A 6,977-nucleotide genomic window follows, 5' to 3' on the forward strand; every position below is an offset into this window, starting at 1 on the left:
CAACAATAAAGTTTAAAATTGAGGCAGGAATTTTTATGTGAGGGTCTTTTACCATTGCAGCAAGACATGAAGGAAAGAGCTGGATGCCTCATCCCTGGGGTCTGGAAGTAAAGTCTAAAGTATGATTATTTTATTTATTTATTTATTTATTTTCATCATTTGTGACTCCTAAATCATTCCAGGATTCCAAACATAAAGTTTTAAATAAACTCAAACAGGGGGGTCTCTTGTGTTTTAGTTATGTGCACTAAACCATAGATCTGTGAGTTATCTTGTGGTGCACACAAAGACCTTCCTAGAAACAAGAGCCTTCCTGACTAAAATTTCACTGACACAATGTTTTCATGAAAAAGTTAGACAAAATGGCATATAATGATTAAAAAATAAATAAAAAATAAAAGCCACTTAATTGAAAATTTCTCAGCAAGCTTTAATGAAAGAATCCTATCTCAACATCTTGTATTTTCAGTTGAGAAGCACAATGAGGCAGATTTTATCATAATTTATGTTTTGTGTGTGTTTTTTTTTTCTGCCACCATGAATGATTATTTATGGCCTAAATAACAACTTGATGTATCACAGTGCGTTTCTAAGCTATATTCAACAGCTTGCCTTTCCTAAGTTGGTTGAGTTGTTGATTTAAGTTTGAAGTTCCTGCTAATTCTCCAGTGCCTGATTGTGGAATGTCAGCTGAAGTCCTCTGCTTTCCTTCTTGCAGAATTTAGATCAGGAAGAATAAGCAGTATTTTTATTACCTTTATGAGATATAAAATATATATATATATATATAAATAATCACGCTCTTCAGAAAGAGAGGATAAAAGGCATTTTCTAAGGGGCAGGAAGGTGATGAAGTTTATTGGAAGAGGTTTTCCTGGGTGACAAGCAGTGGAGGAACGTTGCTTCTCAGCAGCTGCAAGGGCAAGGCTGTGCAGTCCATACAGCTGGCAGGCGACTCAAATTGCAGTCATCCATCAGTTTCACAGACAAGCCTTTTCCCACATGACCCAACTGATCAGCCCTACTCTATAGCTTGTCTGAAGAGATAGAAAAGGGTTCCCACCAGCCCCTGACCTCTCAAGTCACGCAGGGGCCAAGCATCAGTGACCATAGAACAGGGAGCCTAGAAAAAAATGTCCAACTGAAAATACTCAAGGAACCATAGGGAATAAACAGCTGGAGTGTGATGCTGTGAATAAAAAAGCTGATATGTGTATGGAGTACATACACTTAGGGCAATGTTGTGCAGGAGCAGGAGGTTGTTCTCCCTTGAGCTGTAGTCATTTCCATACTTAGCTTGGTCTAGCAAGTAGAGGGTAAACTGGCTCTCATCTCCTAGAAAAAGTTCCAGTTTTGAGGAGCAACATGTCCCTAGTCGATTTTTTGATGCAGTGTTTGCATTTTAAGTGCTTGCACAGTGCATTTTAATCCAAGTCTCTTTGGAACAGGGCAGCTCCAGATACACCATCACAGGTCTTTGGATATGAAACAAGAACGGGTCCAGGGAACACCATGTCAGCCAGAAGAAGTGGTCAGAATGGCCCTAAATGCCATCATTGCTGGGTGTTGATAAACTATGCCCATAATGTCTCCTCCTGGACGTTTCTGGTATTTCTTTGGGGAAACAGCACAACCCCACCTTGTGCAGGCATCTTCCAAAACTCTCACCTCTGTGGTGGAGCCACCTCAGTCTGTATGGCTAGGAAAAGGCCACATATTCCTTTGTATGTTCCTGTGCACGTAGTGCCTTAGCATTATGTTATGATTCCAAAAGCATAACAAAAGGTTACAAATTATGCAGGCTAAAGAAACAAAAAAAAGAAGCAGAAGGAAATTTAAAATCATACTAGTTCTGCATAAATCACTTCAAATGATTTCAGTAGCTGGATAAACAAGATGAGGATGATGCCAGAAGCATAGTGTTGTTGTCCTCCCTGACTAAAGGGAGGCAACACATACATAATATGTGGTTTGATGGCTATAAATCATCAGACATAAATCACCTCTGGTGGGCTGCTCAGTGCAGAGCAGTCTTTCTGACAACAACGTTGATAAAGTTTATTTCCACATCAGGAAAACTCCCCAGGCAACCCCTCCACAGGTCTCTCTTTCATTCTGACAACAATTGAAAGAAAACAGTTCTCTTATTTTTCTCACTAAAGGAAGAGAGTCTGGGCTAAATCTTCTGTTCTGAGAATATTCATCGTATCTTCACAATTTAATGAACTAAAAATCTCTGGTTACTCTCAGTCCAGAGGATGATGCTGCAGGTTGGAGCCAGATGAAAAAGGTGAAGCTCCCAGCACCTCCAGCCATGTGTTGGGGCATCAACCTATCTGGGTTATATCACCATATTCTTGGCAGTGCTCTCAAAAAGGCCATCACTGAACCAGAACCTGACAAAGGTGCTGCATGAGATAGCTGCACACCTAGATTATACCCATGTAAACATACCTCAAAAGAGCCCTAGGTTCCTGGGATGAGAAAAGTCCAGAAAAAACACTGGTTCCAAAACATTTCCTGCTTTCTGCAGGACAGGAACGTGTAGTGCATGTTTGTGGTGTGTGCTATGTGCAGGTACACTTGTGTGCAGGCAAATGGGGAGGGAGCAGGACCGGCCCTACTGGTGCTGGGGAGCTCAACTAGCTGGTGGGGACTCTCCCCTTTCTTCTAAGGACGGTGCCTCCACCAGAGCAAGCAGAGCATCTCCCACCTCCCACTTTGGACTGCTTTGAGAGACTGGTCTGAGTGCAGGACAATGCTGCAGCCATATCGGTATCCAGGTTTTATACAACAATTTAGTGTATAGCCAAAGACCAGGTTCTCTTAACTAAGCAAGGTCACCTCATCAGCTCATATTTCTCCCCTGTTTTACAGTAGCTCCTGGAGCAATGATCAATTTAGTGCATGAAATTCCCGTATTTCTCACCTTTATAGCTGTGTAATCAGTATCTATTCAAATAGCTCTCCTCAGGGCTTCTCCAGCCCTTTCACTGGATGAAATTTAAAACTGGATGACATGACTGATTGTAAAACCATTTCAGCTAGGGATGTTTATAATTTATGAGAGGTGCATATCTACAGACTTGTGTACATTTTGTGTCAGGCCTATAAGCAATGCAAATTATAACAGCATTAATGCATGGTCACAAGCAAGATGGTTGATGTACCAGGTTCACTTCCACAGAAAAGGCTGTGCATCTTGTCAGCAGTATCCTGATTAATTTAAGATTCTCATAGGACCTGAATTTCCTCTGCATTTTATTTCTCATTTTTTCTTAGATATTTTACTGGTAGCTTGTGCTATTAGAGCTGGCATACCAGCGTTAGACTCATTTATATTTCCTTTGGTTTTCATAGCACCCTGGTTGGGTATATATTATACCATATGAGCAAAACTGAGACAAAACAGGGAGAAAACCACTTCCTAATGTAATAGAGTTACAGCAAGAAATATCACAGTTATAAATAGAATGAGAGGTGCCGGGGGGTGCGGTGGGTTATTGTATTTTTGAGATGTGGGCTTTTATTAGGTTTGCCCTATGATAATTTAACCTGCCCAAGGCAAAGGTCATTAATAAACACACAGGCAGGCATTACCTATGAGGTGGGGGAATATTTTTCTGGTGCAGCACCAACATTAACACCAGGATGACAGATCTCTTTAATACCGTGCCCAAAGGGAGAACCAGTTTCTTTTGCTTTGACTCACTTCTGATGGGCTGATTTCAGCCTTCAGTTTGCATAGTCACAACTCTGCTGAGGGGAATGCAAATGCTTAAGTGTACCTTGAGGGACAGACCACAGATCATCAGCTCATCATGAAATGACCTGCTTAGATCACCTTGTCTGCCGAGCCATTCAGGACAGCCGACAGAAGACACAGAGTCCTCTTCTCAAAGCCTTTCAGGGAGAACTGTCACTGTAATGAGAAATTGCTTTCCATTCTCCTTTATTTTCCCTCCAGCATCAATGATTTGTGGCTTCTCCCCTATGGTCAGGTTACGTGTAATCCAACATTTCCTTGCTACTGCTGCTTTGGCTCTGAGCACGACTGATCTAGCCCAAAGCCAAGGCAGGTCTGAGCTCCTCCATGGTCCTGGGCAGCCTCCACGTGGCTAATCCCTTGCCCACAGTCCCAGGAAGGTAAAACACCTCTTGGTCAGCAAAGCCTTTGCATGTAGTCTTCTGGTGCTGATGAGCCAGAAATATCCATGCTGATTTATTTTTATTTTTATTTTTTATTTTTGGTGGGCGGAGCAATCCATGATGTTGGCAGGTACTGAATCATGTTTCATCTCCTTTTGTTTGCCCATCCCAGCCAGGCACCTGATTTGCTTGCAGAACAGACCCAGTTCTCCTTTCATTCATACCCCTCACAGCTGCCACAGGTCTCACATCTCAAACCCTGGGGGTCCACCAAGCCCCCTCTCCAAGGGCAGCACGCATCTGGCTGGAGGCACACATCTGCCCAGAGCCCACACTTCCTTGTGGTGGTGTTTGCAGCCAGCAGAGCCCACCCTGGCACCTCTGTGGGCAGCTGGGCAGCTGTGGACACCCCAGGAGAGCATCCAGCCAAGGAGAAAGCTCACTGCATCCACTGGACCTTGGCAGACGTTAACACTGGGTTACATCTTTTGTAAAGACACAAATACAAAATGTATTATTATATATCTCAGTGTCTTTGTTGTTGGAGCCATATCACAAGGTGGGATTTGCCCCAGTTAAAGCCAGTCATACAAAAATAACCATGAAAGTTCCTTCTGTCATGTTATCCGGAGTACAGGATGAACATGAAACAGAAACTTATCATTTTTAATGCGGTGATGAAACAGCACAAGGAATGTGCTGAAAATGTAAAAAGTGAATACATTCAAATGATTTGAATTCTGACAAGGTGTCATCAGTAGCTTCTGATAACGCAAACGCTAACTTTTGAAGATGTCTCTCTGATTACAGACTAGCAGAAAAGAAAATGGTATTTTTTTCTATCTGTTCCAGCCTCTCATATAGCATTACGCAGTGAAGTATATTACATTGACCAATTGATTTTAAAAGCTTTTTAACAAAATTTACAAAGACCTTTTCTTGGTTTCCAAGAGTTTTAGAAATGCAGGAGAGGTTCCATTTTGGCTAAATTTAGATATTTGACATATCAAAGTATGTTTCCACATGATGGTTATCTCCATATGGTTGTATTATAAAAAATATAAAATATTTTCTAGAGTAATAGAAATAGAACAAATAAACAAATAAAGAGATTCTTTATCTCATTGGACATTAGATAAAGATTTCTCATTTGCACTTTTAAATTCTTAAACAACCACAGATGTGGTTGACAGAAGGGTATTATCAGAAGTTTAGTGTTGTATTTCTTTCACAATGGGCCACAAGATTATGTTCTATGAAAACCTCAAAATTAAGAGCTTTATGACATATGTGCCGAAGTTAATTATGTCATGCATTTATTGAGAAGTAAGTCACGAGATATAAATGGCTCCTCTGTCATAAATATAGCTCTTATCTAAAACACTTACTAAAGAAAAAAAAGTGACTTTATTCACATAGCCAAGTACTCATCTTCACATTTTAATTTCAGCAAAGAGAAGTCCTTAGTCTAAGATGCTTTCTCTGAAAAAACATTGACTTTCAAGGCTTTGTAAATTCTCCTGTGTGGCTTCAGCCTGACGGAAAGCTGGATACAGCATATTTGCATAAGACTAATTGTACATCAGGAGACTCAGCACAGCTGTTTGAACATGTTTCAGGAGTCTTGCAGTAGGAAATAGGCTGAATCCTGCCCCTATTGTGATCTCAGATGCTCATCAGATACTCTGATGCTCATTGTATTTTAGTTGGATATGGCCTCTTGCCATGGCCTTCCATACCCAAAAACGTCCTTCCTCCTGCAAGGCCCTAACCCTGCTCTTCTTGCATTTCTTTTGGCAAGGTGGAGAGGCTCAGGTTAGCTCAGCTCTGCTCTGTCCCATTCCTCCTTGTGAGAGGCCTAGACGTGGGTTTGCCCTGTTGCAAGCAGTGGGGTTAGCACAGTTTTGTGAGCCTGCAGCACCTTTCCTGTGAGCAGAGGCCGGGAGAGCTGGGACTGCTCAGCCTGGAGAAGAGGAGGCTCAGGGGGATCTCCCCCAGGGCTGGGAATCCCCGCAGGGAGGGGGCAAAGAGGCCGCAGCCAGGCTCTGTTCAGGGGTGCCCAGCGCCAGGCCAGGGGCAGTGGGCACCAAGGGGCAGGCAGGAGGCTCCCTCTGAGCACCAGGCAGCACTTCTGTGCTGGGCGGGCGGCTGAGCACTGGCCCAGGCTGCCCAGAGAGGCTGTGGGGGCTCCTCCTGGGAGTCCTGGGCACCCTGTGCTGGGGGGCCCTGCTGGAGCAGGGCATGTGGACGGGGGCCTCCAGAGCTCCCTGCCAGCCTCAGCCATGCTGTCTCTCTGTAAAATATCACCACGGCCTCCCTCAGCCCCCACACTTCCCAGCCACTGCCCCTCCTCCTTCTCCAGGAGCACTGCTTCAGCCATAACTCCCTGCCCAGCCGTGATGTTCACCCATCTCTTGCCTCTCCACCAGCACCTTTGCCAAATGGCATATTTCATCCTTAGCCCTTTGCTCAAAATCTCATTTCTATGAGATTGGTAGTTTCTCATCAGAAGGGTTTAAAGGAGAAGAAGAGTTGGGTGAATTTCTCTGGCAGAATGCAAGTGGCCCAAAGCCAGCAGATGCTGATGTGGGACCTCAGCCACCCCAAAGGCAGCTGGCCAAAAAGCAGCTCGCTTCCTATGCAGTGCTGCGTGCTGAGCTGCAGGAATTCAACTGCTTGCCACTGCCTGAACAAATCCCAAAATAAAAAGAGAAGCTGGGCTTTTTTAGTGTGCTTTTGCAAGTATAGGATGGCACTTGGTATGCAGTTGAGCTCTTTGCTATGTGTAGTTGGCTTCCTTGTGTGCGGGAAAATTTTTTCTCACAGAA

Source organism: Aythya fuligula, chromosome 1, assembly GCF_009819795.1.
Source record: "Aythya fuligula isolate bAytFul2 chromosome 1, bAytFul2.pri, whole genome shotgun sequence".
NCBI classification, from domain to species: Eukaryota; Metazoa; Chordata; class Aves; order Anseriformes; family Anatidae; genus Aythya; species Aythya fuligula.